This window comes from Phalacrocorax carbo, chromosome 10 (assembly GCF_963921805.1).
Source record: "Phalacrocorax carbo chromosome 10, bPhaCar2.1, whole genome shotgun sequence".
Taxonomy (NCBI): Eukaryota; Metazoa; Chordata; class Aves; order Suliformes; family Phalacrocoracidae; genus Phalacrocorax; species Phalacrocorax carbo.
Genome location: NC_087522.1, coordinates 12174945 through 12200019, shown reverse-complemented (window position 1 = coordinate 12200019; position 25075 = coordinate 12174945). Strand labels below are relative to the sequence as shown.

The 25075-nt window shown below is 40.2% G+C and overlaps 3 long non-coding RNA genes and 1 other non-coding gene across 8 annotated transcripts; 1 reads left to right on the top strand and 3 right to left on the bottom strand.

Moving 5' to 3' along the window:
• Nucleotides 1-7447: 7447 nt before the first annotated feature.
• LOC135315207 (uncharacterized) lies at nt 7448-17387 on the bottom strand. The gene is made up of 3 exons (XR_010374656.1): nt 17255-17387; nt 13301-13448; nt 7448-13015 (listed from the first exon to the last, which is right to left on the bottom strand). It is a non-coding gene; the product is annotated as an uncharacterized LOC135315207 (long non-coding RNA).
• Nucleotides 17388-17719: 332 nt separating this feature from the next.
• Nucleotides 17720-25044, top strand: LOC135315205 (uncharacterized). Of its 5 annotated transcripts, none has more exons than XR_010374652.1 (5): nt 17890-18028; nt 21119-21183; nt 21529-21614; nt 21707-22442; nt 23982-25044. It is a non-coding gene; the product is annotated as an uncharacterized LOC135315205 (long non-coding RNA). The 5 variants fall into 5 exon arrangements; XR_010374655.1 differs by having other exon boundaries at nt 21529-21633; nt 22328-22442; XR_010374653.1 differs by adding an exon at nt 18559-18662 and having other exon boundaries at nt 17938-18028; nt 21529-22442.
• LOC135315208 (uncharacterized) lies at nt 21420-23163 on the bottom strand. The gene is made up of 2 exons (XR_010374657.1): nt 22796-23163; nt 21420-22393 (listed from the first exon to the last, which is right to left on the bottom strand). It is a non-coding gene; the product is annotated as an uncharacterized LOC135315208 (long non-coding RNA).
• Nucleotides 22741-22812, bottom strand: TRNAT-CGU (transfer RNA threonine (anticodon CGU)). Its single transcript has one exon. It is a non-coding gene; the product is annotated as a tRNA-Thr (tRNA).
• Nucleotides 25045-25075: the final 31 nt, after the last annotated feature.

The window sequence follows — 25075 nt, the reverse complement described above, 5'->3', positions numbered from 1 at the left end:
TTGATAAGACCAGTGAACCTGCCTATAATATGCCTCAAATATTTTAAAAGACTGAACTTTGTTTTAAAATAAACAATACTAACCACAAACCATGTCAGCATTGGGAACAGGGTATATACATTCTTAGGTAAGGAAAATATTTTTAACAGACATTCACTACCTATATTGTTTTCAGAAAAAGTCAACTTAGTTTTAAATAAATCCTGCATTCAAACATTGCATATCTCTTAGTTAAAAACAATAAAATATTTTCTAGCTACATTCCTGCTGCCTTATATTTCCATGTAAAGCTAATGGGCAAATGTAATTCTGTGTGTCCGTTCCCTTTACTAGTTCTGGAAGAGGTCCTAACAGATTTAGATTTATCTACATCATGTATTTCAGATTTGGCTTGTTGATAATCAATTTCTCTGGAAGAGAGTTTTACCTTTAAATTGTGCTAAGGTGTTTTCTAGGTTCCAAGAAATTATGAGCCAAAACTTCAGCTGATATGAACTGGTATGATACTACTACCCTCAAAGCTGATGTATAAGGGCTACTGTGTGAGTCTCACTTTTTCTCTAGACTTAATAAATCAGGTAACAGAACAAGTAACACGTTCCCTGTCTCATTTCATTACTCTAAAATTGAACAAGACATTTAAGATCATTCAGGTCAAATTTTGTGTCTAAATCAGTCTTCCTTCTTGAAAGATGATACTTGTTTTGGGAGACCTAACCTAACCTAATATAACCTGATGACAAAAAATAAGATTGAAATCTCCTTTAGGCAGAATGATGAGTTTGAAGTGCTAGATCAGTGTTTTTTTATGATATATGAACTTTATTCTACCCTAAACATTAAAACCATCAGACCCAATATAAGACAAATGTTATCAAACAATTTTCTCTTCCATGTTAACTTAGATTTATTGGCTCCTTATGGCCTTTTGGGTTTTCATACAAACTAAGGAAAAATATTCTTAGACCTCAGAAGATAAGTGCTATCTGCGTCTGGTGTGTCTGTGCTTGCCATATGTGATCTCTCTTATGAAATACCAGCACCAAAGTTGGTGCGATGTAGAAAGACAATTATTCTTTAAGCAGTGTGTAGCTCCTATAGGCAGCCAGTCAGCTAAACTAGCACATTTCTTCTTTGCTTCTGCATTCTCACAGGTTATTATTTATGTTACAGGCCTACATGTGTTCCCTTGATCCAGAGCTAAAAAGCCTGTCGAATGGTGATCTATTAGTATCCTGCCTTCTTCATGCCACAGTCAAGGTACAGTAGTTTCATAACATGGGTTATCTGCTGATTATCACAATATGCATTAACACAAAACAGATATCTGCTGATAATCTGTTATCAGCACACACAGGTAGCAGATCTATCTATTATCTGTAACAGATATATACAGAAAAATTGGGTGCATTATCCCAATAATGGGTCTGCAGCCATGAAATATTAGACACTTTGGAGGAATCTCGCTGCACTGCAAGAAGCTATTGACCTCACAGAAGACTTAAATTGAAATTTGCACCTTATAGGCTGTCTTACTAGACTGCTTGCATTCTGAATCTTTCAGTTACTCTTAGCCCCAGTTTCTTAATAGTGGAACTACCTCTTGTACCAAGAGACATCTAATTTCAGTGTGCTGTTTTACAAAGGCCATATCCTATACTTGAGTTTACATTTATATGTCAGTGTCTAGTCTGTTGCTTAAGTTTTAATATTCTACATCTGAGAATCAAAAGAAACCAGGATAAGCAATTAAATAAATGAACTTAATAAACGACTAATTGAAAACTATTTATTTATTAAATTATTGAACTTATTTACTTAATTAATTGAAAATATCTAACATGCCAATAGGAATACTTCTGTGCTATTAGCCTGAGAGTAGTTCAGTTTAGAAAATAATAACCCCTATTTGACTAATATTAATACGGTGAATAAATATGCTACCATGAAAACTGTTTATGTTTTCAAGGAAGCCAAGCATCTGCATGCAAACAATCTCTGTCTTGCAGCAGAATGTTATTCAGTGTCTGAGATACAGAGGAAAAAAGCCTTTGCTCTTTCTCCTTCAAGACAGACAGGAGCATGTTTACTTTCACCAAATATCCATATATGTGTAACACACCCTCTCATGAGCATTTGGTTGCTGGATGAGTAAAACTTTTTTATTCCTTTCAATAAACATCCTGCACATGCATCTCCTCTGTGTGTACAAAATAAAGGAGGAAGGAAGTCCTGAAAGACTGCCTATGTATTCAGTTGTGAGCTCCCTGTCAGAAACCAAGGCAAAGGACACAATTCTCATAAAAATGGGCAAAGGTATCTGCATTCCACAGTGCCAAGCAACCATCAAATCCAGAAGAAATTCCTAGTCCTCATCCTTGCCCTACTTCAGGCATCTGGGAATCATTGAAGTCTTGCAAATAACTGAAAATATTACCCCTCTGGTTACTGATCACATCTTGCTAAAGTATATATTTCATCTACCCGTCCTGATTTTCTTGTCCCTTTTACCCCATATTGTGAGACAGGATATTAAAATAAGTTCCTCATAGTTCTTTGACAGAGTGTAACAACATTTTCCAGGTGAAATGTGTCACAATTTTCTCCACAGTGTATTATTGTTATTTCTCTAGAGCCATAAAAATTGGCATACCACAGACATCAATGGTACTTAAAAGCCTGTGCCTTAATGGGGAAAGGGACCATAAAAATAGTATGAATACTTTTGTAAGAAAAAAAAACAAAAAACTTTTCTAAAATAGTTGTTCAATAAAATAAATAATACAAAGAAGTCATTGGAGCGTAGGATAAAAGTCTCTTTCTGCAACCTAGGAAGAAGACCCTTTTCCTTATGTTTTCATCATCTGCGATGAATGTACCCACCTCCAGTTTTTGCCAGTCAAACCTGATACTGCAGCACTGTGCATGATCTCTCTGTTTCTCTTTGTTTATATTATGCTGCATACCATTACAAAAAGGTAACTAAAAGTGGCATTTGGGATTTTTAGTATTTACTTTGGCAGATCTTAGTTCAAATACAGATTTGGTGACAATATCAAGGGTCAGACACTATCAATTTGTTATAAGGTATATAGGCCTACGTCAGAAAAATAATCAGGCAAGAATTTAAGGAGTGCTAAGTAGAGATGTACAGCAGAACCCATCATAGCACCTATTTTGTACCAATACACAGAATTTCATTTTCAATATTTACAAAAGGCAAAAATATGGAAACAAGATCCCAACATCCACACTTAATGTGAAAAGATACAGAGCAGAAAACGCTCATTTTTAATCTAACAAAGTCACTAAGCCAAATTTTGCCTATTGTGCCATGACTTCAGCATAGTTGCTTAAGTTTATCAATGCAGAATTTAGACTCCTGTATTTGTACCACCTGAAAATACAGAACCACAACACAGTGGTGTAAGGTGTACAAAGGAGGCAGATACACTGAGGAATTTACCACAAACAGAAAGAAAAGGTATCTATAGCTCCCGTTACTAAGAGCGGAAAACCTTTTCTCAGCAGAACAGTTTGGGCATTGACCAATTATTTTTCATTTTTCAGCTGCACATCAAAACTTTTGAGCATATTTCTGTCTTGTTCAAATGAACTAATAAGCTCCTGATACAACTCCTGATACTGCTTATCAACTTGTCATGCATGGCAGTATTTGTTAACTTGCAACAAGAAAATGTTTATCTTTTTGCTACACTCAAAGCAAGTAGCAGAACTGAAAGTTCCTGAACAAAGCAGCTGGCAAGTGGCTTGCAGTCCAAAGAGACTTTGGTTTGCTATATTATTTTTCATTCCCATGCCTCTTCTCAGCAAAACATTTTCTATACTCCTAATGCTAAAGATTGGTAATAATTATTTACAGCCTGAAGTTCAAAAAATGTTCCAAGATAAGGAACAGCACCTTAAAATTATTATTTGTTCTTTCCAATCTTTTAACACCCACGTGTTAAACACATAGGTCAGGACTGTGAGATGTAGAATCACAGAACAGAAACAAAGTCCCTATCTCCCAAATATGTTTAGAACTCCATGTTACTGCTGTAACACTGCCGTATTCTGGTGCATTAGCATAAAATACTGGAGTGTTTTTATATGTCCCATAGGTAGAATGGGAAAATACATTTTCCTGTTCTCTGTCATATAAATTAAAGGTGAGAATATGTCCTTGGAATATATAGTATATATAATGTTAATACCATCCAAAATTGTGCTTCATTAGATGTTAGCTTTTTTTTGTGCAATAAGATAAACTTACAGGTATTGTCATACACTCTGCAGCATTTGCTGTTCAAGTATATGGCTCCACTCATATTAATTCCCAGTGAAATCAGCTGAAACTGTGTAGCTAAACAGTTTGTCTGCTATGCAGGATCAGGGTTGTAGGCTGTTTTTCAATCCCATTATTAACACTGATAAAGGAAATTTTCTTAGGGAGTTAGGTGAGGTGAAACTCACAATGCAGCAGTTCACCATTTCTTGCTATCTTGTGAGTGACATCTAAGAAAAAGTCAACAAAACCAGACACATAAAATAGCAATAATAAAGGTCAAGTGTGGTCTGCTTGCTGACCAGTCCCAACTAGCGCGTGCAGCACAAAGGACAGAGCCACAGTATTGCCCTGCAGGCAGAGGACTGGTGCCTTCCAGCCTCCCACCACACTCACAGGGTCCTGCCAGGAGGCGCCTTCCCCCCAGCTCCACCTTCGCACTGCAGTCTCCTCCTATCACGTGCACCAGTGTGTTGTATGACCCCCTGCAAAAACATGCTTTTATTATACAACCCGACACACTAGATGCATGTCTGTGTTGCAGGACATGATGCATGGAGTGTCCTGCTTTAAGAGAAAATCAAGAGGCTTGAATTGACTCATTGGTGTAATTTTTCCACTCACACACACCATACTGGGGTGTTAGCAAGAGGTATGTTATCAGGAAATTGCAGCTGTGGCCCAGTCTTTCTGGTGGGCGTGTCTTGAAAAGGAGTTACCTCTGGTTTGAGGTGGTTTTTTTTTGACTTCTTGGAACTTTCTGTTTGTAAACTGGATAATCTGCAAAGGAGGAGATAGGAATACCACTGGTACAGAAAGATACTATGTTTAAGGCCAGAGCTGACTCGCTCTGGCTTACTGTCCCAGATTAAAATGCATTCTGAAATTAGCTGGTAGCTGTACTACTCCCTCTGATACGTGAAGCACATGCAGCACCTTACCTTGCTTAGGTTCTAATGAAGGCATTTTGCACCTTCCTGCAACTGGCCAGAATGCAAATCAGGGCCCAGACCTTGAATCTGGATCATCTTGAATTTGCAACATTCATCTCCTATTACTCAGACTAGAACCAAAACTCCACAATTTTCATTTCAGATATGTTTTAAGAAGGGGTTTATTTTCCTTTTTGGTTTTAGATATACCCAGAGTTTTAAAAGAATATTAGTGTGAAATTCTGGTACAAGGTAGGATACATTGGTAAGATAAGATGATTTTATATGAATTATCAAGGTATTGAATCTAGATTATTTGAATATGAGTCCAGATTATATCACAGAGTCTATGTTTGATTCAAACTGCAATCTGAAGATCTTCTGGACACACTCAGTTCTCCTTACTGCCAACGCCAGTCATGGGATAATTCTGTTATGGATTAGTTCAGAACTCCAAAAATTACTAGCACAGATTCCCTGGCTTTATATATGAATATCTTATTGCTTCCTCTGACACAAAATTAACCTGCTGCAATCTAGCTAGACATTTGTGCTGTTCTCAGCACTGAGATCTCCGAAAGCCTCAGACAGCAGTCATAGCAAGGCTATAAAAGGAATTCACAAAATATAATTGTCATTGGAAAGGTAAATAAATTTTTAAAGTGGCTTCTTAAAAAAAAACAAACCAAACAACAACCACCCAGAAGTCAACAAAAAAAAATAATTTTGGTTAAGAATTCCAGTTGCTCCTAGATTATTTATCAGGTACTATCACCTGTCAAGTCTAACTACTGGATAAGTTAATCATCTCCAAATATTTCAGCTTCTATTTCAATTCCTTAAGTGTAAAATAGGTTATATTGACTTGATGAAAGCATGATTATGAAATGTGTGATTTCTTTTAATGATCTTTATTAACTTACAATGATTCCTTGTATTTCTACCCTGTATACACACTGGCAAATCTTCTTCCAGCATGTATATGAGTTATCTTCTTCATAACTTACATTTGCACTTGTTTATAATACAACCATAAAGATTTGCTTCAGTCAGAATCTTGGCACTGGTGGTTTATATTTGGGAATAAAAATGTTTATACACATTTAAAATTTAAGGAAAATTAAAACAAAACCATTTACATGTCTTTAATCAGCCATCAATGGCAACAAATTAACAAAGCCTGAAACAGTTTAGTGTAATTGAGAAAGGTAGTAGTGACCACTTATTGATGGATTTTTATATGCGTTTCTGCTCCCATAACTAACCATTTAAGGAAAAGATGCATTACAGGCTGAGCCTGAATATTGGTCTGCTTCCTTTACCCTTACTTCTGGCCACATTCTGGTCCCCTGTTCAGAAAACTAGTTAGGTCTTTGTTCTATAGGCTTACTTCCAGCATCCGAGTAGTGATTTATCTCTTGCAGTTGACTTGCTACTCTGTTTGCTATAGCTCTTCCCTTTCCCACATCTTCCTCTAACACAGTGTGAACCCAGATGGCTTATCCAAGCTTTTGTGAACAGCTTCCTTGTGACACAGGTACAGTCCTGCTTCCTGCATTCAAACTCTGATTGTGTTATTACGTGGTCACACGCCCTACAGGTAATGGTACAGGGAGCTGCACTGGTATCCCCTCAGTACTGACAGAAGCAGAACTGATACTATCTTAACTCAGTAAGAAACTGGATCCAACACATCAGAAGCCAAATAACATAGTAAATAAATATTATTAAAACGGGTAAGCCAAGTTCTGTATTCTTAATTACATTTTAAATAGTACATAGAGTTGAGGTAATGTTCAAAACCTGAGATGGTAATGGGTGTATTCAATACAAAAATGAGATTTGTTTATCTTATTCGGCCTATTTAATAACTGCATGTCTTTTCTGCTATTTTTGTTTATCTATTATGAGACTGTTGCTAATCACAAAAACTTTAAATATAATAAAAACCTAAAATGCTGTTAATGCTCTTCCATTTTGTAAAAGAATGAAAGTATTCTTGCATTACTCATTTCTTGGCACATAACAAACATTTAATATCTTTTCCACTGTGGAAATTCTATTTGAAAAATATTACCTAGTTGCTACTGTTCTAACTTTTAGAAAAACACCATTGGTTCCTGTTAATGACTCTTGGTCCTATAATTAAAAGAAATTAAAATCCCTAAGGAGAGGCTAATAGAAATCTTTGCTTTGCTCATATCTAAAAAACAACCAGACAGCAAAATTATCTTTTACAAAATATTTAATATTGAAACATACTGACAGCCCATTCGCAGACAAAGTGCTGTTAGCTTCAGCAGAGTTTTACAGATGAGTTTTGCAGTCCTTCCTCTGGGGCTGTATCAGATCCAGAGGTTTTTGTGACATACTATTTGAAACCAAAATAATGTAAATACTTAAAAACCAATTTGATGCAAGAATTTGAAGGTTTAAGTACACATCTCAAACCATGTGCTTGGCTCTTATTTTCTAATGCTTATTATTCAGTGATAAAAATGTGTAAAAAAAAATGACAGTAGTATGTCAGGTGACTCCTATTACATATAAAAAGGGCTGGAATATAGTGTTACTGATTTTGTTTCCCTTCCTTGAATTTAATCTCAGGATTGCTAGGTCTAAGCAAGTATTTGTGTCAATAGCAGTGTCATATTATAAATATATTTTTAAACATTTACAGAGCATATGTTCACAGGGAATCTGACTTTTACTAGGTCCTGCATGTGTATAAGTAGGTATGTATGTAAGAATTAGCTGTTGAAATCTACAAATTATACATGCAAGCAATCTTTCGTAAAATTTCATATGTTAGGAAAAGAAATATTCTGATATTCGTGAAAGATTAAATGTAAGGTAAGATTGTAACATAGGACAAATACAAAATCAGATCAGTTTTAATGCTCAAATCTATCACAGTATTCTTTACATAGTATTGTGACTAGCATAGCTCCCAAAAGACTTTTAAAAAGGAATTAAAATTCAAGTCTGTTCATATTGGCAGTGTCTTCTATATAAAGGTGATACAATTTATAGCTCTGGGAGTGCTTTCTTCACTGATCCTTAATATTACAGAACTTCATAGAATATTTGTAGTCTCATACTTTTTTTTTTTTTTTTAAACATTTTCAATTAGCTGCAGAGTCTTTAGCTAGGAGTGTTACTTGGAAGTAAAAAGTTTGCTAAACACGCACACAGACGGCAAAGAACTTTACTAATAAAATTAGTAATTTAATTAATCTAGTACCTTGCAAGTAACTTTATAATTTAAAGGCTGCATAAGCCTCGAGCCAGTCTGTGTTACAACACCTTTCATTTATGTCAGAAGGTGCTAGGAATCATCTTGCCATCAGTGGTCCAAATAGAATCACTGAAGTATTGATATGAAAATTTAGAATTAGTATAATGACTAGTTTTTATACTGCTTTCTGTCTGTACATACATTTGAAATGCTGTTGCATGTGGAAATGTTTTATGTTGAAATGCATATGCCAGCACGTTTTGACCTGTGAATATAATATTGTGCAACATGGCTCATTCTGTCCTACTAGAAAGTAATTTTCTTGTTACTGTGGTATTTATCTGGGCATCAAAAGCTCTGGGTTCCAGTCATAACAGCAAGCTTGCTTGGTGACCTATAGGACATGACTTAACCTGTAAGATTTTCCTGCCTGAAAAATTAGGAACACTCATTTAGCAGAATGAAGACAAGGATTTTCTTGGGGATTAAACTTTAATATAAAAGGGGAGGGGAGAATCTATCCAGCTAGTTTCTTTCCTATGTCACCAAATATTTTGAAGGCTATTTAAAGATATTAGACACCGCTATATGACGCTGTATATCTATTATTTCTTTTAAGCTAGCCAGTGAAGGCAAGGGTACATTTAACACAAACCAGTTATATTACTGTTCTACACACAGCTACCGAAATAAATGTTACCAGCACTGCACGTTAAACTGATGATATATTGCGCTGCAATACCCAGACAAAAACAAACCATGTTTACATGTATATGTTCTGCCTTTTCCTTCAAGAACTGCAGAATTCTGCAGACTTCAGGGGAACCTGCCACCTAGCAGGAATAAACTGTGCCTGAGAGACTAAGTGTGGGCACTCCCTTCTCGGAGATCTCTCTCCCTCACCCAGAGGGGTAGAGAGAGGAGCAATACAGCACAACTGCATTCCCAATGGACTGCGCTATCCCTCCTGCCTCAAAGACCCAGCAAGAGGTATGCCCACCCAAAGACCTTCTGGGTCGAATAAGCATAGAATAGCTGAGAACCCACAATGTCTTTTCTAGGTTTAATTGTAAATTTATTTGGGGAATGTATGAAAATTTTATTTTAATATTTTTATGCATTTAATTTCAGTTAAAGTACTGGGCAGGTCTATTAATTTGATAAATGACCTGACATATGTCCTTAAAAGCAGTTAATATTCTAAGTGAGGTCCACTGTAGCAGTCATTCAAATTAGCTTGCAAAATCCGCATAATGTTTTCAGACATATACACTAAATTCTTCTGATAAAAACAAGTTAATCTTACCAAAAGAGTGAAGATCTCACTCTTAAGCCAAAATATATCCCTCTTCATAATATCACGCAGTTATCAGCATGTCCCTTGGATTTATGACTTATGACATTTGTTTACCAACAGGTGGTTGCAAATCTTGCCATTTATATTTTAAGCAACAGTAAACACAACTAAAAATAATATAAGATAAACAAAATAAAACTCAGTGGTTTTTTTAAAAGTGTTCTTAGAGAAAAGCTGTACTTATAAACTAGGTCTTCAAGTAGGTCACACCAGGCCCAGCAACACAGAAGAATACTGCAAGAGCAATAAGGATTTTTAGGGGCATTATGATAGTGTAATGGAAACACATCTGCCCCCAAAAGTCCCTCATTTTCCCTGCGGTGAAGAGCCATGCAGGAAGTAGTGAATGCTGTGGAACATCAAGAATGAAACTATAAAGAAAAATTATTTAAGTTAGAACAATTTTCCAACAATGCTTCAGGATTTCATAATTTCCTGTTAGTCCCCTGCATAAGAAAATTGTAGTTTTTCAAATAGCCGCTAACTTGTTTACTTTGGAGGTATAAAATGGTTCTGTCCATTCACCAAAGTGAATTCTGAAGCAGCTATCTTAGGAATACTATTAGTATTGGGAAGCTAAAACCATTATGTGTAAAGCACAGACAATCCAGGACCATTTTTCTTCTTTCAGCTCCCAAAAAGAAAAAAACTAATCATCATTAACAGCTGACCTGCATCTCCCATTTTTAAGGATTTACTTTAGTGACAGTGTGAACATTAGTTTATAGAAGAAAATGATACATAATAAAATCATATAACATCTATCATTTTAAAGAATTTTAAAATATGTTCCAGCCAACCATGTGGGCAGTTTTCCATAAATACAGAAAGTCCTATCAGAGTAAAAATGCAAAGAGGAATCCAGTTTAGTATAGACTGAATGCGCCACATTTAGACATCTCCTTAGTAAAATGGGCAGCACATTTGAACTTCTAGTTACACCTATCCAATTGATATGCCTAATGAAAAGTTACTCTTAAAATAATCCACACTAAATGGCACCTAGCAGGCATAGTCTTCAACGGATTCTTGTAGCATAACGTATAAAATATAATAATATTGTTTAAAAAAGCAATGCTCAATTCCTCATGTATTTTTTCATATGGTGTTCTGTGTAATACATTTGCTCTTTGTTTGTGTTATAACATAAAAAATAAACCCAGTTCTTTCCTCAGGTGTATGAAATTTTACTGTGATCTCACTTGTATTTTTTGTTGATGTAGGTCCAGTGATTTCAGTGGAGATACTGCTGACTTACACCAGCATCCAGGCACCTACTGACAGAGGTGTGTGCAGTTTGTGTGGTTTGAAACAGGCCTTTTATTACAAAAGAAAGCTTTTATACAAACAGCAGCAGCAAAACAAAAATCTAGATTATGTTGACTCAAATAGACATTTGTAACAATATGTAACAAATAGAAGTATCCCTTCAGTAAAATTACTGCATTCCGTTATTTTTAGTGACCCTTGTGGGCCAATCCTGAATCATCCTGATTTTTCTCACCCTTTCCTAAAACCATTTATATGTGCCTTGGCAGAACACATTTTGTCTTTTTTGTTTTGTTTTAATTCTTATCCTGACCTACAAAACAAAAGAAAAGCTATTACTTTAAAAATTTGGTGTCTAGCTACTATTTTATATCAGTTCATATAGAAAGGCCATGATTCCACTAAAAGGATTTGGACTGTCTGACTGAAGCTGAGATACTTAGAATAGCAAAAATGCATCAATATTACATTACACTGGTGAATTGTAGTCTCGCCCATTAACAGCTAAATTAAAATATTACAGCAGTGTTAACTGAAAACATCAGAATAGTTTTGTTTAAAGTTATTAACGTGTATCAACAATGTAAGCATTCAGTATATTAGGAAATCAGATGGGACAGATACGTCAGTTAGACTTGATGATTCTAGAGGTCTTTTCCAACCTTAATGATTCTATGATAATTTTTAAGACGTTTTTTGAGCTCAGCTAGGAGCAGGTGTGCTCCAAACAGGAAAAGAAAAAAAATATTTCAAAACTCGGGAGCTTGTCTCTCGAGAATTATGATTCCAGTGTGAAAAATAAGATGTTGATAATGGAAGAGCCTTATATCCAACAAGAAGCAGAATACAGTGATAACCTTCTGAAACCTTCTGCTAACATGTAGCCATATTTGGCTAGCTCACAAAGCAAGTTACCTCAGTAATAGATGTGTTTTTATTTCTATTCCTATTATCTTTATTTATTCTGTACATGTTGTAGAAATGTCCTGAAAACATCCACAAGCTGAATAACGCCTATCCATTCACACATCGCCTAGATAAACATTGCCCTTGCCCTGAAACCTTGTAAATAGAAATTATTTGGGCATTTTGACAACAGGCAGAAAAAGCTGATTCTTTTGTTTCTCTTTTCCATGTTTGTACCTTTACCAAATTCCCTACACTGTTTGACTGCAAAAAGCATACAACGTTGCAACAAGAGATTTGCGTATTTATTAACCGATGTGCACTGTGATATGGCAAATGATGCCTTAAATTAATTAATTTCACCAGACTTTATAGTCTCAAGCTGCATGGTCTGAGGTGGATTTGGAAGTTCATATAATACAACCACTTTTCTACCACTTCCACTTACGGGTGCAGCTTCCAGGTGATAGCAATGTTTTTCCCCTAATATTTTGACACCATCAAAAAAAGTCCAATTTTTTTCCTTCTTAACCTGCTAAATGTGATTTTTAGGCAAATAAAAAAGGATTTCTGAGTCATACCTTTGCAAAATACATTCTGAACATACTGGTGTATGTTTGCATAGACTTTCTTTGTGACACGAGGCCAGGATTTACACAGGCAGTGTTGATGTGTATCATGTACAGAGCAAAGAACAGGACACAATTTAAAAGTCATACCTTAGGTGTCTGTGTTCTTGCTCTGGAAAAACTCTGGATAGCTGCATAGGAAGGGACGATTGATTCTGTAGCCTTTATTAAGGCAAAATTTTTAGTTGTTCCAGGTCATAAGTTTCCAAACTCAGGGTCACTACCTCCCTCTGTTTTTTTATATGGCTAGATCAGAGGGGAGTCACAAAACTTTTCTGTTGCAACACGAGGTCAGGAGATGTCAAAGGTTGAGGCCCTGCTTCAGAAAATGCAGGCTACAGACCAATCCCCAAACCACGCCACTGAATTCTGGTGGAGATCCTGATCTTTTCACTGCTTTCAATAAAATTTCAAAAGTAAACAGATTAGGCCATTTGATAATCCTTTGCTGATTCAGTGTTTGTAAGCTGTTTTTTTAAAGGTTTGCTTAAAAATGCAAAAAAGTAATTCTAAAAATGTAGGTTTACATTTATTTTAAATAGAAACATAGCTAGTAGGGCTTTCAATTTTGTAAATTATAGATGCAATAAATAATTGGAGTTGATCTTTCTAAATATTATTTTTTCAATATTTCACTACCATTTTCATTTCAAGGAAAATTAATTTTGATTCCAAACATACCACCTACTTTTTATCTTCTGTAAATTTCTTTCTTCATTTCAAACAGCAAGGTAGACCGATCCCAGGTATTTAATTATTAATACTCTGGATACGCAATGCACTTCAGGAGTCTCAACTCTGAGGCCACCACCCCATGCTGCATGCAAACCTTGTGGGAAAACCAGTGTGAGGGAAAGAGGTCAAATTTTTATACTATAGATGTTTAGGGAATCTATCATTGTTTTGTCTAATCATCATTAATTTGGGTAACACATATGAAATGAACTTACATTTAAAGTTTAATAGATACGCGTGATACCCACAGTAGTAGAAAACTGACAGTTGTCCTGCACGCTAGAGACAAACAGGAGCTCTTTCTGTAAGCTTACTAATGGGAAAAAATGTGACTAAAAATTTTGTATGAGGAAGGCCTCCAGAAGTGTAACCGTGTTCTTTAACACTGCTCATTAGTCATTTAAATAGTTTATTAATTCTATAGCTGGGTTATTGGCGCTAGAAGAAATGCATTTGAATTTTGTGTATCTTCAATAGAGAATCAAATAGAACCTATCTGAAAAAAATATCTAAAAATAGCTGGTTAAGGCACGGCTATGTAAAGCACATCTTATAGCAAGTAGCTATACAACATTACATGTTTTAATTTAAGAGCTTTAAAGTAATAGTTGGTGAGAAGCAACTGCTGTATTTCAGCAGAGCAGAGTTGATCTTTGCTGCTGTTTGGTATGTACGTTGTTTCTTTTTCCCTTAAAGCAAAATCCTCACATTGATCCACTTTCTAATCTCTGATTTTCTGCTCTTGTGTTCTCAGAATACTAGTGAAGAGACCACAGGAATTAAACCAATCCAATTCTGTCAACTTGTAGTATTGGACTGGTCTAGAATGTATTCACAAACTAAGTACTCTAATTCAAAAATAAAAAATTTCTACAGTTAAATTTGTAGCTTAGTTTGTTCATGAAAATTTAACCTTCTCATAAATGCTGCTTTTGAACAGCATTATTTAATGCAAAATAGTAGCTAAAATGCATACTAGCAGCACAATTCTACCCTAAGCTCTTCCACATCAGATTTCAGTCTTAAGCAAGTGAGGAATTTGTTGCACTGAGGTTTGGATATGTCCTATTTCACATGTGTAGCGATTATATTGCTATGCAATGTATAATACCAGAATTCCATAGAAAGATCTTGATCATTCAGCATGATCTCCCTTTGCATGAATATGTAGATCCTGCATATAGTTATGTGGTACATCACATACCAACAACTTCACTCTAACAGTGTATCACTGTGTAACTGCAGCTGAATTTCCAGGCCTTTTTGAAATATTCAAATTGATTCAGTCAACCTGAGTAGGTCAGCACTTAAAATGAATCTGACTGCAATTATAATGTGACCACAGTGTGAATGCCTAGGTGTTTATGTGTAACTTAAGCAGGTGATTAGCTGGCATAGGACGTCAAACTATGACAGACACATTTGCACCAGCTGAGAGGATGCTCGTGTATGTATTTTGTGTGCATGTGCTGTATGCATAAGCCGTTGTATAAATTCTATTGTGTGAGTGTAATGTGTTTCATTCAGTCTTAAGTATGGGTACAGTATATTCAGAACCACAAGAAAGTTCAGCTTATCTACTAACAAATTTTCAACACATACTACAATCCCATCGGGAAAGTAGAAGTATATAATTTTAAAGTAAAAATTATGCTTAGATTCTTCAGGATTTTGATAGCAAAATGTAAATAGTAATATGAACTTCAACAGCTTTACAGTGCCTTACTCATACAAATATATTCTACAACTTTTATCAGTACAAAAATTAGGAATCTTTAAATTGATTCATAGATACAGAGTATACGCATGTAGACACACAAGCACACGCACACACTCACAAAAAACCAGCTAGTTGAAGAGATACATTAAAACTGAACACTTTGTGAGCAAAAAATGGAGGAGACTGACAATACAAATGTTACTGGTGTTTATATGATGTTTGCGGGCTTTAAGCTGCCTCTCTTTTCTAGGGGCTTACTTCCTTTTCTCTCAATTCACCTATGTCGAATGACCACTCTTTGAAATATAACATTTTCTTCAGCCTTCACTAGCTTTTTAAGAGAAAAATTCCACCAACAGTTAGAAAACTTTTTTTTTATGTTTAACTTTCAGAATGACAGTATTTTCTATTCACTTCTTATTGCTGAAGACAACATTAGAGTATTATAGTTTATTTAAAGTGTATAGTAGCCTTTTTTAAAAGCAACAATAGTTTACTACATTTAATGTCCACTGTAAGAGCCATAATATACTGGTTTCTTTTGCAGAACAAAGTGACCACCAAAAGCGGGACTTTGTGGGCCAGTTGGATAAAACATAAGCTCATCTCGCCCCCAAAACCCCGACTCTGGAACCACAACCTTCTGAGATTCAATTTTAAGTAAGATATGCCCAATCAACTGAGAGAATCATTGCCTATAAAGTGGGTAATTTTCAGACTAATAAAAGAGAATATTGTAGCCAAGTCACAATACACACTCCTTCGCTTTCTGGACAGCAGGAATTGCTAACAGATACTATTTGTTTTTAGTCACTTTTTATGATTTATTTATTGAGTAGGTAAGCAGCACCTTCTGTGTCTCTAAAATGACAAGGAACTCACCCAGAGTAACAGTTATTTATTAGATCCAGCACTCAAAATACCTATTAAGATTTCTTTCAAAGTAACAACTCGTTTCTCTGTTCCACTATATTTCAAGCTAAAGTTGACACACTACACAGAGATGTCTCCCATTATTCTGTTTGTTATTTGTACAATAAACTCGAAAATATTTTCACTTCACGTGAAACAGTTAGGTCTTTTCCCACTAATAGTGGTAGTTTCAAGTATTCAGCTGCGTGTCTAAACATTACTACCCCTACATTATGTTGCTTAATAACTTCTTTCAAAGATGAGAGGAAAAGTAGGGACAAAAGGAACATACTTTCTAAATCCTCAGTATATAATTCCAACAGAACTTCTAAATAAAATCCAAGTTTAAAAGCACTATAGTTTACACTTGGATGACTGAAGTAGGTAAGTGCTGTCAGTTACTAAAAAGGAAACTAATTACTGCGCTTGAAAAGCCTCTGTTACAGTTACTCGGCTCTTTCTAATCGAAGTACCGAGCCAAAGAATGCTGTCCTCGCTGAACTGCTGTGTAATCGGCAAATGCATCTTGAGGGAAGAACGCAGAGAAGTTGATGGAAATTCCGGCTAAGTAGGAATGTTAAAATGAAATACATGGCCTGTAGAAAGAGGAATTAACTGACTGCTTTAGGGTTATGAGGATTTGGAAGATTGGTCTTATTTCCCACGCGCTTATCAAACGCTACGTATCGTCGCCTCTCCCAAGCACGCTTCTTTGCGGTTATTTGCGTTCGGCGAAAGTCGGCCCCCGCAGCGCGCCCGGGGCACCGGGACGGGGCCGGCGGCCGGGCTCCCGGCAGGACCGAACACCTGTGGCTCCCGAGGGTGCCGGCCGCGGCGGCCAGGCGGCCCCGCTCCGCGCCGGGCGCGGGCCCGGCCTCCCCGCCCGCCGGCGGCCCCTCCGCGGCCTGCGGCAGGTGGGCGCGGGGCCGCGCCGGGAGGGCGGCCGGCGATGCGCGGCCCCGCGGGGCGGCCTCCCGCGCCCCGGCCGCGGCTCCGGCCCTAGCCCCGGCCCCGGCCGCCGGTCCCGGCCCTTCGGCAGCCGCGCCGGCCCGGCCCGGCCGCCCCCCCCGCCCTCCCGGCCTCCCGGCCAGGTGCCCGGCCGGGCGCGGAGCCGCCCCATCCCCGCCGCAGGGCGCGGCCCCGGCTGCCCGCGGGGCGCGGGGCGGCGGCCCCACCTGCGGGCCGCGGAGGCGGCGGGGGCGTGCGCGGGGCCGCGCGTCGCCCCGGCGGCGGGAGGGCGGGGGGCGCGGAAGGAGAGCGCAACTTACCACTTGTCAGTGCCCCCGCGAGCCGCGGACAAACGGACGCCCGCAGCGAGCCGGGATCCCGAGGAGAGGGTGCCGCTCGCCTGGCAGGTTCCCCCTCTTGAAAGGAGACAGCCCTTCGGTCCTCGCTCCGAGCCGGCTCCTTCCGTTGGCAAAATCCTGACTCATTACATAAAAAGATCACCCTGCCAGGCGCCCAGAAACATTTCTTCATCACGGTCACGCCACGAGCTAAACAAGAGGCCACATCAAGGGGAGGGGGAGAGGGGGAAGCGGAGGGGCAAAAAAAATCCACAAGGGTTTTTTTTTTTTTTTCCTTTTTCCTTAAGATCCTCTTCCTTTAAAAAAGGGGAAAGAAAAAAAAAAAAAAAAAGTGCAGCGGGGGAAGAAGAGCAGCCACCAGGAACCAAGTAGAGGAGATTCACTCATTGTTGCCACAAAGACACCTCTCCTCTTCCCACTCGCTCTCCATGCTCATTCCTCCAACAGTGCTACAAAGACGCGCAGTCGGCGCCGGGAGTTGCTGAGCCCGAGCCGTGAGCTCCCCAACTCCGCGGGGGCCGTGCCGGGAGACCCGCGGCCCAGAGTCCTCCGAGAGTAGGTGTGGTGAGTCCAAGACCGTCCGAAAATTATTTATTTTTTCCTAGAAACTACCTCCAAATACAGTAAGAGGGAAGGGGCATTCCTAGAAATTCGGGAGACGTCAGAAAGGGAAGATTTGTGAAATTCAGCTTCACTTCCTGCAGAGGGCTCCAAGCACAGGAAAAGAAAAACCAAGTGAGCAATAAAGTGCTTTTCATGCTTCTCGGATCAGATAATGGTTAAAAAAAAAAAACCAGAAAAATGCTAAAGCACTTAACTCGCATTTCTCTGATACGATCTAGGAGTTTCATATGGGAAGAAAGCTAATCAGTAACCCACTTTCCTCATTTTCTACTGATGTTTATAGATGTCTATCTTCCGTATTTACTTTCCCCCGTGTCCTTGTGTCAGACCTATGCACACAGCAAATAAAAGGAATCCGCGTACGAGTGAAAAATGGGCCAAATGAGAACCCTCCTGTGTATCACAGGAACACTAATGTCTGTGTGTTATTTTAAACAGGCTTTGCGGGTTGCATCTTCCACGCTACGCTGATGTGAATAATTCATGTTACTACCTTAGATGTGTGCAGTATCATTACTCGCATGAACGGGAATTTGTAGGTTGGCTTTTATTTAAAGGCCCCAATGCTGAGAACTGCTGAGCACTGTCAGTCCCCATTGACCTAATGGTATCTTAAGTGGCTATTAATTAATTCTGCTCAGCAATTCACAGGATCAGGCCCTGACTGACAAATGTAAATCCGCACTTGCAGCAGACCCCCATGCTGTCATGAGCCACTATTATTCCTCATGTGTCTCCTAAATCGGTATGTTTGCTTTGCGCTTGTGTCTAACACCAATGCTTCTTTAGTTATATCTTTTAAAATAAAACCACTATTTGATACATTTCATAGGAAGCAGAAAAGAAAGTTTGCAAAGCAGTAAGGGACGAAGACATTATATATGCTATTAATTATATAAAGATGTCAGTGCGTTTGTAATAAAGCTTTATTTATCCAGGCATAGCAAAGGTTGCTATAAAAACCACAATAGCCAGCTTTTGGGGAAAGATAATAGATTTCAATGTGTGCAACTCTCGCAGGTTAATTGAATTTCCATAATGAAATTCTCCTCAGCCGCATGAAATCCTTGGGCTTGTTCTTTGAATTTCATTATGACTTGCAGAGTCTTCTCTGCCCCCAAATCAAATGCAATAAAAACATTGGAGTAGGGCTTTACTTCAGTGTTTTATAAACACTCATATTTAATCAAAACTTAGTTATAGACACCTTCTCTGTCTGCAGTTTTGAAGGGGAATTAGCAGAGTTCATCTGACAGTCCTAAGTGTGCTTTGACTCCTAAGTATGTTTTAACTGCTGTCGCAGTGCTCAGTGAACAATTGCTCCAAAATACAGACCTGGCTTTCAGAGAAGTGCACCCACAGTGTTTCGTTAGCGATAATGCCCGGTTAGAAGTAGATTTATTTTAAGTAATCTCTTGGAATTCAAAACAGCTCTGGTTAATTGCAAAAAGGCCTTTTTTAAGCTGTCTGGCTTACTTATGGCACACTGCTCTACTCTGCCTGTCACTCATTTCCTGAGTGAAAAAGTGAATGGCAGCTTCAAGTTCAGGATCTCTTGATCATTAAAAGAAATGGATGTGCTGTCCTCTGTTGGTCATACTGGTTGTCACATGTAAAATTCAATTAACTCAAAAAGGCAGCAAAAGGCTCTCTTGAAATGACAAAAATGATGGAACTAAATTAAATTTGCTTCACCTTCCCCTTTCACCAGTAAGACTGCACACTGTGAGGGAGTTCTAAATAACTTCTAAAAAATGATGCAATGATGGATGCTAGAAACTGGATTAAGGAGAGGGCTCATTTCACATGATTCCCTACTGCAGATTCTGCCCTGGGGTTCAGCCCCACTGGACTCCAGCTGCTGTTCTAACCACTTGCTGTGGTCCACCTGCCCTGCCGTGCCTGCCGTGCTGGGTGACACCGGGAGCCACAGCCGCGCTCCAGCTCCAGGGCTGGCCCCCGGTGGGGCCAGGGTTGCAGGGGGACTGCAGCACTGCCAGCACGTGGTGAGAGAGGAAGTGGAAACTTAAATTTCATGTCACACAGTCCAGTCTGGGGTCAGGGCCACGTGTGCCAGTTCGGCTAGTTTGTGCTCATGGGTAATGACGCACATCGTGTGATGTGATGGCAGCTATGCAGCTTCTCATAGCGCTGTAACTACGGCAGTTCAGGCTTTCCTGGGTACCTGTAATGCAAACTCCTACTTTTACCGCTCATGGTGTCCTTCTGTAAGTCATGATGTACAGAAGTGCTCTGCGCTGCTCAGCGTTGGTAAGCAGCACCGTGTGTCCACTTTGGGTCCTCATTTCAAGGAGAGTATGTACCAACTGGAAAGGATCAGCGGGATTGGGGCAAGGATGATTAGAGATGTGAACAGAGGCATAGAAAACGTGACCTAAAAGGAGAGATTTAAAAATTGGGGGATTGTGTTGTGTAGTAAGGAGAAAGCTGAAAGCAAATATAGTAACACTTTCAAAAAGGTTTGATGTCATATAGATGAGTCTGTGTCATGGCAGTAAACCTGGGTGGTATGCTAATTCTACCTCAACTGCTAGTGGAGTTACCAATATCTGGTCTGCACTAGCTTCTCTTATGCTGTGATTTGTGGATATTTTTCTAATTACAAAATTAATTTCAAGTAAATAACCATAAGACATGTCTTTAAATGTTCCTTAGAAAGATTATTATCATGTTAATAATGTAGCAATGCTATTTAGCAAAATCTAAGTTCCGTCTGCAAACTATAGAAGAACAGGCTCTGTATTATCTGATATCTACGTGCGTCACGCACACAGCCTCACAGGCCTCAAACCACTGTTAGGTGGGTGAGATGCAGCCATAGCTCTCATGCATACTGGGCGTAGTCTTGTATTTCTAAAAAACGAGCAAGAATTTATGAAAGCGTTACTCATCACAGGCAGGGTCGCTCCTCTCCAGGTTTATCCCTGAGGCTGTTGAAAGCAGTATTTATCAGATAGGTGTCTGGTCCATGAGTTTGATTTTTATGTTACGTTTTGAAAACCCTCTTGTGAAGGCAGCTTCAGGGACATGGCTGTTCCTCACCGTCCTTTGTATCTGTGAGCAAAACCACGTAAGGAAATATGAACCAATTTAGAACATTTTGGGTTGTAGTTTTGCGTGTGCTCTGTGCTGAAACTGGCGCTGCTCAAAATCCATAGTTTACATTTTTCTTCTCTCTAGGGAGATTGGGCAGTGTTGTCACGGATGTCATACTAGAAATTTCAAGTTCAAAAATGAACTGGAAGGTATGCACTATGATTTCCTCTCTGCTGATGCTTCATCAAAGTTATGCGAAATTAGCTAAAGAGCAGTTCTGGAGACTTGTGCATATTGACAGTAAACTATGTGCAAAAACCATAAATCTTAATTACATGTACTCAGTACAGTCAGATAATCTTCATAATGCTAAATCTGTGCGAAAAACATGCCTTATACAGAATAAATGGTTACAGCCCTTCTTTAAATCAAAATGCAACTTGAATGATGATTTTGACCTACCAACACAATATGTATTTTATTTTAAAAGATTTCACAAAATTTAGGGTAAATAGTTAATGACAGTTATTTTTGTTCATACAGGAATTGTACAGTTTTGATTCTAGACAACAGTGGTGCAGAATACGAGAGGAAGATTTATCAGGAGGAAAACAAAACTGACTGTGTGGACTAACCAAAGGTCAGCAAAACTTCAAATGGTAAGCAAACACCAGACATGAATCAATAAAGATTTCCTTCAGCTTGTAGTGTTGTTACTACTTACATCACTAGGGTGCTTTCAAGCGCCGTCAGCCCTTAACTGTCTGTGCTGGTTTCGTGGCTGCTCCCGTCAGTGTCCGAGTCGGACTTTGCGGCCTGCTTGCGATTGTGCCGGACCAGCTGTGCCTGGAGCCCTGCCGGGTGCCTGCCTGTGCGTGGAGACAGGCGAGCACTGCGCATCTCCTGGCGTACCCAGCCCCACCTTCCCTTGCCCGCTCTCACTGTGAAAGGTGGTTCTTCAGTTTACAAAAATAGGAAATGTAGAGTGAATACTAACTAGATTGCAAATAATCCTTCTAAGTGGTTGGGGATACAGCTGAAGAAACCTCATGTTTTACTAACCAGAAGACAGAACGAGATTAATAGCTAATTAAATGAATTTTGGGGGCCCAGGGATGACCAGTGAGAAGAACCGGGATGACCTCGGTAGCTGCAGCCTGCGGAGAACATCTCTTCAAACAGCAGTTTGTAGCGGCGCCATTTGCTCCTCACAGGAGCGGGCCCGTCGCGGTGGGCGCCAGCACGTGCTTCGGGGCCGCCGGTAGCAGGCGCAGGTGGCAGGGCTGGCCCTGGGCGCCGGCTGGCATCTTCGGCCCCCACGTGTGAAACTACCTTCTACTTTTGTTTCTTCAGGTTGAGCACGAGGGTCTCTAAGTGCGGGATTAGGCCCCAAGGAAGGTGGTGTGAAGAAAAACGCCTCTGTTGATGCATATGTGAGGAGAGAGGTTTTGGCAGCCGGCGTCGCGAGGCAGAGGAGCGCGGCCTTGACCGACGCGAGCCGCGGGAGGAGCGGGGCATTGGCCGCTTCGTGCGGGCCCCGCGGCTGCAGCCCCTCCCCTGCCTGCGCCGGTAGCGCCGCCGCCGCCGCCGCCCGGCCCTCCCGGGGGCGCCCCGGGCCCTGAGGGGCACCGGCTGGTTCAGCCCCTCCGGGAGCGCTGCCGGGCGGGTCTCCCTTTGCCCCGGGGGCGGGGGGGAGGCGGGGGTCCCGCCGCGGCGCCAGCTCCTTAAAAAGAGATGGGGAAGGCTGCCACGGCGCGGCTCCGCCAAGGCACGGACGGGGTTCGAACCCGTGATCTTCGGTTTACGAGACCGACGCCTTACCACTTGGCCACCGCGCCTGCGTTAACGCGCTCTCCCGACGCCCTTCTATCGCTGGCGCCGCTCCCGCCCTGCCGCCCGCGCCTGCGTCTGGCGGGCGCGGGCGGCCGCCTCTGCCTCAGGCGGCGCGGGAGCGGCGGGTCCCCGCGGTAGGTGTGCGCTGGGGCGCCGTCCGTGGGAGCGGGGCTGAGGGGCGTCCCTCCCCCCTCCTCCACCGTGGGGGCGCCCCCCGCTCCCGCGGCGGTCCCAGCGAGGGACGGGGCTCTGGGGCGCTGCCGCCTCCGGGGGCGGCCGGGCCGCGGCGGCCGAGCGGTGTCCCTGCCTGGGGCGGGCGGCTGGCTGCGGCGGGGGGTGCCTCACCGAAGGGTGGCACTCCTGCTCTTGGATTAGTAAGTGTTCTGGAAGCCAGGGAGTCCCAGACCAGGAAGAACAGCTTAGAGATGTAGGGGGAAAAAAGCGGGAGTAAAACTCCCCTCCTCCGGGAAATGAAGGGAAAGGCAAAACGTTCGGATAACGAAATGGTAAATATTAAATTAAACTCACTAAGCACCTGGTACTTGTTCCCTAGAAAAAATTCAGTGTTGTGACATGCAGAAAAGATACTAAAATACATGTTTTTCTAGATTTGGTCTCCTAAATATTTACAAGTGTGACCTGAAAACAAAGCCTTTAGTTTACTGTTCCCTGTGAAACTTTTGCTGGATGCCCATGTTCTGTCTCCCTGGGTGAGGGAATTCTGTTTATTGACCTGTGAGGGGTACTGACCCCAGTTATAACCAGGTGTGCTTTTTTTTTTTTCCTCTGGTGGAAGAAGCATGTAAACATGTTACCAGACGTACCTTTGTAAAGGTTGAGATCAGCGGTACTAATTTGGTGGTGCTGGTGCATTAAAAGATTAGTATCTCTGTATCCATTCAGGATGTTCTTTGAACTGTCATCAAGAAAACTCATGCCTGGTGGTTTGACTGGGTGAACAAATTTCTGTTCTTTAAAGGCTGCCATTTGTCAGCTTCTCCATGATAAATCTATGCGTGCCTCTGTTTCAGCAAACCGAGCAATTTGAATTAGCTTCACCTGCAGTGAAAGGTGTCTAATTTAAATGACTTTACTGAATAGTCAGCCCATGTTAAGTGTGTTTGCTGCTACCCTGGGGTAGCTGTTCCAAAGATGATTCTTTCTGTTTTTCCAGGCCTGGCCAACCTGCACACTTGCTGCATTTTATGTGCTAGTCTTGTTCATCGCTAGCTTTGAAGGACATACCCTCATCTGGACTATGGAAAGCTGGGAAGCCAGGATAGTACTGTCATATTCTGCTTTTTGTCTTGATCATTGTGATAACTGCAGCACTTCAGAAGTGTGGTGACGTGTAGGAGTGGAAACTGCCTCAACTCAGTGCTCCCAGTGAACTCAGAGGGCCAGTTACCTTAGCTGCCTGAAGAAGAGTTACTCCTAGTATTACCCAGCTGGCAGTGGGAAGGAGTTAGATTTTAATAAGTCATCTTTGACTGATGTCCTTCCACTTCTGGCCTACTAGCTTATTACAAAATACGCTTTTTTATGTATCATACTTGCCAGCTCTAACTTGTCATTGCAGATCACATCTGTGTTCGTTTTATTCATGTTTTTGTACCTTTGTGAGCTGAGAAGTAATTTTGTGATGGGAGGAAGCAGAGGGGAATTAATGAGCTGTGTCTCTTCAAATACACTACATTTTTAATAAATTTATTCGGTTGGTACCAGAAATAGAATTCAATGGTAAAGCAACTCCTAATGCTAAAATTCTTCCTTAACTGTATGGGAAGATTGAAAGTTCGATTTTAAATCATAAAGATTTTCTCAGCAGATTATGAGGAAATACTTCACTGGGTTTAAAAAAAGTTGCCTACTCTCTGAGCCTAACTTCGGCAATGCGTCTGGAAAAAATGTTACTATCTATCTAAATAAAGTGCTGTTTAATGGTGAGCTGATTTATCAGAACATTAGTTTTTATAACTAAAATATACATTTGATTTTAAAATGTGTAATTTCCTGTGGTTTCTTTTGACGTCTGGCCACTTTTGTTTGAAAGTGTCTTTTATGTTGGTCATTACCCTTGTTCAAACGCTCTGTGAAAGCCCTTTTTCTTTATGCTGAACCCTCCTTATGCAGTGTTCACTTCTGACAAATTATTTTTTAAAACACATTAATTGCCTAAAGGAAAGTCTTTTCAAGACTCTGCTGAAAAGATAATGTCACAAATTTTATTGGAAGGAGATTATCACCAGGTTTGGTTTTTTTTCCTTC